This window comes from Mya arenaria, chromosome 13 (assembly GCF_026914265.1).
Source record: "Mya arenaria isolate MELC-2E11 chromosome 13, ASM2691426v1".
NCBI classification, from domain to species: Eukaryota; Metazoa; Mollusca; class Bivalvia; order Myida; family Myidae; genus Mya; species Mya arenaria.
The window spans coordinates 35055671-35063600 of NC_069134.1; positions in this window are offsets into that span (position 1 = coordinate 35055671).

The following is a 7930-nucleotide window of genomic DNA, read 5'->3' on the forward strand; positions in this document are numbered from 1 at the left end:
ACATTACTAACAATAAACTATCCTATTTCGGTTGTTATGCCAATTACATTCTTAGTCAAAACAAGAAATGCTTATTTGTTTTGTATTTAGCAAATCAATATTATGACCTTGATACGCATTAAAAACTTATCATAATCAAGTTTCATATGAGACCAAATATGGTATTTTTGATTCTTATAAAGTTCATGAAAATAAACTAGTTTGAATAAAAAGTGGTACACATTTTATTTCTACAATAGAGCCCAATAAAAACAAATGGCAATATATCACGTTCTAAAATTGTGTCATGCAAACGCATATGCGAACTTGTGCTGTCTTAAATGTAGACCATGTCACATCCGCCAAATACCTTTCACTAATTTATCCTAAGACAGTTATGGTTTTAAGTTTAGGTTATGTTTAATTTCTTTTCGCGCCGCCGACGATGACGACAACGATACCAAAGCTTTGACAATGCGTCGACCTTTTTTTCTTCTTCAACAGACTGGCTAGCAATAAAATCAGTAAAACTTTTGACAAATAACACAACAATTACAATTCTATATCCATAATTTGATACTGCTTTCATATCACTGACATAAAGATATGTCGATTTATTTAATAGTCTTATTTACATGGAACTACGACTTTCTGGCGCTAAGCCCTTGAAATATCAAACATGCAATTATGCCATTTATCAAACCGTCCAATAATGTTGCACGTCTTATTGCAGAAAACGAAGTGGGTAACAAACCCATTGTAGAAATATCAAGATGTGAATATAAACTTTCTATGCTATTTAAGTACCTGAATACAAATACACAAAACATGATCATGCTTTAATCTTGACTAATTTCAAAATTTGATATCATAATAAAACTGTTATGTTAAATACTAAATATTAGAATGATTACAAACGTACATATCTATTAACACTGATAATGTAATGGTAAATACAGGAAAGAGCCGAGAAACTATAATGTGCAGTACGATTTTTGTCTTTTGGAACTCATAAGAGTTAACCTCGCAAATAACGTTCTGCATGAGTGTTGCTTTATGACGCTTGTAAAATAAACCCTCCATAATGTTACACGAGTTGTTCTACTTTATCGTGTTTATGACTTTCATAAACGTACACCCCTGCATAACGTTTTGCATACGTTTTACGTTTGGAGCGCATGAGATTTAACCTTCGGCATGTTCTGCTTAAGCTTTTCTCGATGGCCCCTCAAAATTGTCAACACACTCTATAAATTTTCACATAAGTTTATTTTGTATCGCTCGTAGGAGTACACCTCTCTTTAACGTTCGGCATGAGTTATGCTGTATGGCATTGATGAGGTTAAGGTGCTCATAAGATCTAACTTCCAAAATGTTCTACCTTAGTTTTTCGTTTCAGGCGCTCATTTTAACTATCAGCAAAGGAAACTAACTTTTACACATTTTATTTTTTAATCTTCAAGAAACTAATATATTTTCTATATAACGCATTTCAAATGCATTTACAACATGGGCCAGTTGGTGTCACGTTGATTCAATGTCGAAACAACGAAGTTATTTCAAGTTGGAAACATTAATGACATTTTAATGTTTCATACAATTAATTCATGAGCTAATGGAAAAAAGTAATATCGCATATGAAAGCAGTGATCAGTCGGTTATGAAGCGGTTTTAACGCGACAAATGATATAAAAAGCGAACTCTGGCAAACATAAAAAGTATTGCAGAAGGTCTTGTGGGATGGCTCGACATTGCCCGCCTTAAAATTCGATGGCGGACCTTTATATTTTATTATATTGGCTTGATGTCGGCCCTATGTTTGAGTGCTAGCTTGGCCGTTTCAAACCAAATCCTTGGATTAACCGCATGATCCATTTGAACCTAGATTCACAGGGTTCGTCGGTGTCTGTCAAAGATAAAAACGCATGAAAGACTCAATCAAATCAACCAAAATAATCAATATACTTGATTGCAACCAGAGTTTTTTTAATGCTTCTTATTTTATCACGATCCTCGGGAAAACAAACAAATGTTCAATTAAGATTTGTTGAAGGCGGCCAGTACTGAAGCCAGACCATCGGGGAAAGCGGTCACTGATATCAGGTAATAAAGCTGTAGTAGAAACTTTTTTGTGTGTGTATTTCAATAGGCTTCTTGTTAAGCAGATTGACGTCGAACTCAAAACAATACATTAGTTGCACTTGTATTGAGAGTATGATCTCGTACTTGTGCGGCAGTTTCCGCTGTTTATACTGTCGTGTTATGTTTAGTAAAATTTGTACTAACTATTTTAATATCCCTATATTTATCAGTTAAGTATGGGTTAACAGGATAATTTGCGTTGCTAATAATTGTTCAAATACTATGATTTGCCTGAAATACCACAACACAGTTTATTTTCGTATTATGACTTACAGGCGTATATTTTATATAAACAATAATATGAATACAAGAAATACAATACTTTTTACCGTGACAATCATTTTATAGAGCTCTATTTTTATCAGATAAGTCTAGGTCAAAATGATGAATGCTCTGGAAGAAATGTTGTTAACTATTAACAAAGCATTCCTGGCAATGATCAGTGCAAGTATGAAATAACAGTTTCAAGGCAACAAATGCTGAGATAAAGCTACCTTTGTTGCACTTTATACGGATAGAATCCAGGAACTAGGTCAAACGTGTCAGATTTCCTATTACTGTTTTTCCGGCCTCTTTTCGTTCGTACAGTACAACAAGGCCACTGGATTAATTACTTAACAGCTTGGCGAGCTGTAAAAGGCACCACAGCGGTTTTGCTAGTTTGATGTGCTTTAAAAGATTCCCAGTGGGTTCTTTTACCAGACGTATTAACAAGGCTTAAATATTGGAATAAAATCGAAATCCTTTCTGCTTGAAAATAGTATTTTTCCTGCAATATTAGTCTAAGATTTTGATTACTTGCGTTTCTTGTGCATGTTGCCATTTCTGTGTCGTCTTCAATTCCATGAATATATTATATAATTCTTCTAAAGCAGATACAAGAGGAGTTTAAAGCGTGTTGTAGACAGAAGAGTCAACCGTTGCTGTCAGTCTCAATTAAGTAAATATATATTTTGTCTTAGTAAGCCCCTACCTCGGTCACCGGAAAAGAAATAAAAAATAGTCTAAGAGTAATCCCTTACAGAATGTTCATACACTAATTATATGATAAGAGTGTCAGTAATTCAGTAATCATATTGTTTAATCACAGCAGTTTGACGGCTTGGTTGAAAGGGTTAAGTTATTGGTTAGACATCTGCTGGCAACATTTAAGCCACATACACACTAAAGTTACGAATCAAATTAAATGTAAAACATAAATACGTTAATCTTCTTCATTCTCGTAAACCAGAGTGATGTTGTTATGCCAACCAGATTAGCACTGTCGATCAACTGATGGATGAGACTATACTATACAATATACGTGGGGTGATGGCAAACCAATGTGTCTTAGGAATTTGAACATCAACTGCAGATGTAAATACATCGCGATCAGTATCTTTGAATATTAAAAATAAATATTTATGACTAAAATTTAAGAAAAAACCTTGCGTTCGTTAATGAATTGGCTTCTATTGTTTTAATTATATTTAATTGAACAAAAGGATAGATATTTTTATTTCATCCATACATGGAGAAAATAATTTATATACAACATATTTAAATGGTACAAATATACATTTTAAATGTCAAATAATGCATGTTTTATATACACAACAATGACACAGTAACAAGGCATGGTTGTTTTAAAGTCGAGGAATAAGGACACCGACACTAGCATAGAAAGTGAGGACAATGACTCAATCTTCAAGAAGTATAATTCAGGTTTGATCCTATTACTGAACACACATATATACAATATAACGGAAGCGACGTCGACAAAATGACGATAGCAATTATTATGGCAGATTTAAGAAGAAAATTTCAACGGTGTTGTATCGTAAAACGTAAAATAATAAGGTATGTTTGACCGTCCGTTTTTGACTTGAACGTAGCTGACTCGGGGTCCAATTTGCCTATTGTCGTATGTTGTTTGCATATAGTGGTGTGATGCTTACGCTGTTAATTGCAACATCTTTAGTTGTATTTGCATGCGGAACATCGATGGGCGTCTGCTTAACAATTAGAGCACAATCATTAACGCTTAGCACATTTAATTCAGTTTTGGCTAGGTGTTTCAGACGATATGTATTCACTTCAGAAGAAGGCACATGTTACTCGCCTACAATGTTTATTAACTTGTTTTGCTAACTTCCGATTGTACATCTGCTTCATGTTTGTTCTGCAGTTCCAGTGAGGAAGGATGCTGTTGAAATATGGAATTCCTGGGGCATAGGATTTAATAGGACTTTGCTTTTAATAGCTGGTCTCACGTCGGTGCCATGGCCACGAGCCATAAAGCGTCTCACCTCGATCAGACGTCTCTGATGATGGGAACCAAAAAAGTAGCCATATGATTTATGGGATTGGCCTTAAGACTCCAGTCATCTGATGTATGTGTCCATTTATCACGGAACGTCTGCTTGCTATATTGAGTAGTCTCCGGGCATGGCAGTGCAAGCAAGAACTACATGCTTATGCTAACGATATTATGCGACTGACCAAAACGTTCATTGACGACATTTACGTAGTTAACATTTGTTAATGGGAAACCAGCAATACTTGCGGCAGACTTCCATGTAAAAATGATCGTATATAACTGGGGGGTTTAACATCAATTAAAACGCACTGATGACTCGTAGCAGTCTCAGAATGATTGCCATTTGATAGGATGTCACCATTAGAATTCAGCAGCGAAAGTTCGTGATAAAACTATTAACTTTGCTTTGGCACCCCTTTCGATGAAGCCGACGGTAAGTTTACTTGTATCACCTCTGCATTGTGATTACTTTTTAAAACGTCTATGGTCTCGGGTATATGTCGTGTCTGTCTTCGGAGTGTTAGCGTTTTTAGGCTTAGGTCGATATTCTTCACTGACATTTCGCAAAAATTTTCAGCAGCTAAATGCGCCCGAAATTATGTAATTCCTCATCAAACATCAAAGAGCTTTTTTGGCTGCGTATTGGCTTTATCACGGCACCAAAATGTCAACGTACATAACAATGCCCTAGCTTTTCAAATCTGAAACGCGCGAACATTAAAAATAGTACAATGACAAAGTAGTTAATTGGAATATGTGACGAATAATAAGAAACATGTTTGCATTCAACAAAGAACATGATAAGAATTTTTTGTATGACAATAAAAGCTGGCTATAACTTTCATCTTTAGTAGTGCATGATGAAGCACGACACCCTATGTAGTTTCCAATATAAACATACAGCGAAAATTATTGACAACTTTAGGAATTACTCAAATCGGTAAACAATGTTTACAAGCATTTTTTTAAAGATATTCACCTTTTTAAATGATTACTTAAACACTAACCTCCAAGTATCAGATTTATGTATAGATGAACATGTTTGAACGATTTTTATGAAAGTTAACCATACAATGATTGCAATTCCAAATGTCTACAGAAGTATGTATTACACTAGGATTTATATGAATGCTACATAAGTTTCATTTTTGTTAAATAATATTTGTAAAAAAAAGATTAAATATATATTGCCTTATTGGAAACAATTTGATAGCTCATTAATGTAATGTAGGGAATTTAATACCATGTATAAACGTCTGATGATGTGTCTTTCAATCAATATACCGGTGTTGTTGGGGGGAAGGAAGCTCTGATGGAGACAAACCTAGTCAAGGTGTGGAGCTAAGAGTGGTCTCTTTGACACCCTAGTGAATCTTGGGCATGTGGTACCGGATTTAAATCAGTATAACGCCGGTATTGAGCTACGCGTTGGAACAGCAGAAATGGTGTCTTCATGGAAGTCAGAAGGACTAGGGAGTGTTATTCGTAGCATTGACCTAGAATTGCTGAGCGCCACCGAAACAATCTTCAACAAATATTTTAATATATAGAATTGTATTCGAATTAAAGCATTTAATATGTTTCGTTGTCTATACTCATTGTTCGTAACCAACAATAGCTTCGCAAGGGGAGTTTTATTACTCAGTATTCCCATTGTTCATAGTGAACAATTTATCAGGCCAACAGAGATATCTTGATAGCAATGGAGCAGAATGAAAATGAATTCTCAATGAGCCACAGTCCGCAGATTTCTTGTAAGGAGTGCCGTCAACACCAGAATAGTTTGGCTAAATCAAGGAAATGATATGTAGGGCACACATCAAGACTGTGCCATGGCGTGATGTATGATGTGAAAATAACAGATCATATTGTAAATCTCCTTGAATATATGAACTGGTTTATGAAGGGAATGATGACTATGTATGCTTTAAAACAAAAACAAACATATAGCGAAAACACTTAAAACCGTTGTCATTTTTATCTGGGATAAATTTGGGAAAACGCACTTGCTCGTAACCAAACAGTTCAATGAATTATCAAGAATATTTAGTTTTTAATGAAGAAATCTTATTTACAAATTAACAAAATCATTAAAAATTTAATGCGATGGAGTTTTTTATGTTAACGCACATTTTCTCATAGGATTGGTTCACTTTTCTAGGTAGAAATAATATCATACGTTCGTGCAGCGTAACATACATAAAAATCTGCAGTATATGTAAAAATATATCAATACCGAGGTAGAAAAGAATCCCAACGTTTATTCTGGGAAATATATACAAAACTACCGAGATGAACAAGAATATAACTGAATGACGTTTTTCGGACGACCAGTGGCAGATCGCGTTGGTTTCAATTGACATACATGAATCCATCTCGACCACTACGAATACGATGTCACGACGAATACGTGTTAATATACCGTCTGCGACTGATCACATATTATATTAACATTAACACTTCATTCCTTAACGATGGTTCTGGTTTAGCAATTTCGCATTATTTCTGTATAAAGTGCAATGGCATTTCCCATCGAAATCGCGTGCCTTTGTTCTATACTTCTGTCGTGTCATTGGGCGCAATACTACTAATGGTAATAGTAAACAATTTGTCAGGCCAAAAAAGATATCATATAGCAATGGAGCAGAATAAGAATAAATTATCAATGACCCGCCATCTGAAATGTTCTTGTTAGGAGTGCCGTCCACACCAGAATAGTTTGGCTTAATCAAAAAAAATTGTAGGGCACAATCCAAGACTGTACCATAGCGTGCTGTCTGGTGTGAAAATAATATATTACAATGTAAATCTCCTTGACAGGCAAACAGGAAACAGAGATTGGACGGCGACAAGCCTATCAAGTAATTGAAATACATTGTACGGATATTGACAAAAGCTTAAGCTGTATGACCAACATTTTTCCGTCTCTTAAAACACAACATTCGGAAAATTGCTTCAAATAAGAATGGAAATGTAAAGGGAAAAAACTCTGTATCTTTAAAAAAAACATATAGCAAAAAAAAACGTTCTCATTCGGTTATCTGGAATAAAATTGGAAAAACGCAATTGCCCGTAACCAAACATATCTGTGAATTATGTACATTATTTTAAATTGAAATATCTAATTCACAATATTAAGAAAACTTATTTTATGGCTACCAGTCAGCAAAATGTAATGTGATGGAGTTTTTTTGTTCATCTAAACGCACATTGTCTCCTAAGATTGGTTCCCTTTAGCAGGTAGAAAGAAATTCATGCGACCGTAATGTGGATGTAACGTGCCGCTCATATCTATATTTGCAGTTTATGTTAAACAGTCACAATGTCCAGGTAAAATGAAATCCGTGAGGTTATGTGTAGACAAGAATATGTCGAGGTAGAATCATAAGAAGGGGTCATGAAATAAAAAATAATAAAACTGAATGGGGTTTTTCGGACGACCAGTAGCAGATCGCGTTCGGTTCAATTCACTTACATGCATCCATCTCGACCGCTACGAATACGATGTAC